This window comes from Montipora capricornis, chromosome 3 (assembly GCF_036669925.1).
Source record: "Montipora capricornis isolate CH-2021 chromosome 3, ASM3666992v2, whole genome shotgun sequence".
Taxonomy (NCBI): domain Eukaryota; kingdom Metazoa; phylum Cnidaria; class Anthozoa; order Scleractinia; family Acroporidae; genus Montipora; species Montipora capricornis.
In genome coordinates, this window is record NC_090885.1 from 63170363 (window position 1) to 63172862 (window position 2500).

Consider the following 2500-nt stretch of genomic DNA (forward strand, 5'->3'; position numbering starts at 1 on the left):
AAAAACATCGTAAAAAGGCTCCTATATTGGGTTGTTAAAATTGCTTGGTATCCGATAACAGCGGTGTAGCTCTTTAATAAGGCATTGTAAATCGATCCTTTCGTTCGCAATTAAAAATGCCCTCGGCGCTCTCTTTTTGTAAGATTAAATTAAAAAAAAAAAAAAAAGATAAATCACAATTTGTTTTCGAAATTAATGCACAAATCATGCCGTATTTGAAGTATTTTAATATGTGGGAAAACAGCTGTTCGCGGCTGTATACTGCTTTTTAATCCTCTTGCGAGACGATCAAGGCACCCTTCTCTCGAGACCAGTCTCGTCTCTCGAGACCAGTCTCTTCTCCCGAGACTAGGCGCTCACTTCTCTAATATATTAGCTTGCATGACAGGCGCTGCGAAATATATCGCGTTCGCCCCGCTTGGCTCATAAAGCGCCCTTCATGCAGGCTACTAATATATACACTTATGTCTCGCAAAAGGGTAATTCAGAAATGTATCTTTGCAGGATAAACGGCTGCATGACATGGTACGTCCTCTCAGCAATCTAAGCCGTTCAAAAAGAAGAGTACCTTTACAGGTTTTCAGTTAGGTAAAGGGAATATTTGTAGCGTTTGTTTGTTTTCAAAACTCGTATGTCACCATGACGTACATGCTTCTCTTTGGTAACTCGCTTGTTTTGTGGGTAGTGCACTTGTAGTGCAGAGAAGTATTAGAAGGAAAGGAAAGGAACTTTATTTAAGTGTCTAATCTTCTAGCGCTGTAGAGCACTAATCGGGGACACTGTAAATTGAAATGAACAAGTTAACGCAAATTAAATGTTGGTTTTTGAGGAGAGGGGAAAACCGGAGTACCCGGAGAAAACCCTCTCGGTGCAGAGTAGAGAACCAACAAACTCAACCCTCATATGACGCCGAGTCTGGGAATCGAACCCGGGCCACATTGGTGGGAGGCGAGTGCTCTTACCACTGCGCCATCCCTGAACCTTTTTCATTCAATCTTTGTTTTGCGCACGCAAGGACTCGATCATCAAAGTCACTTTTCGCCGGTGTCGACAAAAGGTGACATTTTTCCATACATTCTGTCATTTCCTTGTGCAGCAAAAATACAATTACAAAGAAAGGAAAGAAATGTCTCTCGGAATTTTAGGCGACGCTCAAGGTGATCTTTGTTGCAGTTCGTTGTTGATTGCAATTCCACGGCATTATGATGGATCGAACTTTCATTATTTTGCATAATGTCTCGAAGTGCATTTGGATTATGAAGTCGCCTTTAAGGTCGTCCAAATACTTATTTATATCTCTTTAAGAAACGCTTCGCTTGGATTTTGTTAGAATATAGGTATTGCATCAGTTATCCGGGAACTAACCGAATTCAACCGGGCGTAACTTCGTGATCAATAATGTAGCGTTTTTTAGATGGTCACTCATCCAATTGCTTGCTGTTGATAACCGCGTCAGGGACTGACGTTCTTTAACAGTACTGAGGTAAATGTTTGACTTCTGGGTTACCAACACCACTCATTTACAGCTGTGCTTTTTTTGACTTGGCACCGTGAAACAATGGTTAACTTTTTGGTTTTAGTAGGTTCTCGTTCGCTCTTATTGGCAACCATGGCCTTCTAACGGGTAGTCTGCTCAATTTCTGCAGATACAACACTACTTCCCATGTTGTATTCGCCTCTAAAGATACTCGAGCGTGACAACAACACTGTTTTAAAAATGGTGGACAACAGCTCTCTACTGATCCATTCAATACCCTATTGAAAGTGAGAAGATTAAATTGCACCCGTTTTCAAACATAACACAACTAAACTTTTATCAAAATCCCTCTAAAAAACCAGCTGAGTCGACACAGATAGGCAATATAGCGCTTTGTCAAGTCGACAAGAATAGTCGGTACCACTTTCTTCATGGCACTACCTATATGTACATAATGCGTACCTATTTTTACCCGTTTTCATTTATTATTATTTTATGCATAGCTTTGTATTCCCGTTATGTTGTTGTTTGCATAAATAATTAGTGTTTTGTGCGGATTTAAATCAGTGAAACAGTGATCTAGTGACTTTAATATCGCACTTTTGTGTGGAACTTGGCCTGCTTTCGAAACGTTCGCGTAGTCGAAGATTCAATAGGGACTTTGAGATCTACGACGCGGTGGTCAACGAGAACGCCACGAAACAACAATATCATTGGTTAAAAGAGGAAAAATAATCGTGCTGCATGTGCGCACGCATTTTAGCACATAAACGTGCGGTTCTCTGCACAACAACGACGTGAAATCACCAAATTTGAGGTTTTGACAACAACGTGAGCGTTCAAATGTGAATCTTTCGTTCTCTATTTTTGCTCTGAAACCGCTCGTACCAATTTATTTTTAGGATACTTCAGCCACATTGAAAGACGCGAACGAGATGGCCAAACTTACGATTGTGCAACGTTATATTTTGAGGTGACGTTTTGTCGACGTCGGCGTCGTAGATCTTAAACTCCCTAATTTTA

At 40.6% G+C, this 2500-nt stretch overlaps 1 long non-coding RNA gene across 5 annotated transcripts in view; it reads left to right on the plus strand.

Annotated features, from left to right (window-relative positions):
- The window catches only part of LOC138043669 (uncharacterized), a 60722-nt gene that overhangs the window by 29911 nt on the left and 28311 nt on the right, over positions 1-2500 (plus strand). For all 5 annotated transcript variants that reach the window (XR_011131304.1, XR_011131303.1, XR_011131305.1 and 2 more), the window contains one exon: positions 505-588. This is a non-coding gene — a long non-coding RNA (uncharacterized lncRNA). The remainder of the gene's footprint in view (positions 1-504; positions 589-2500) is intronic.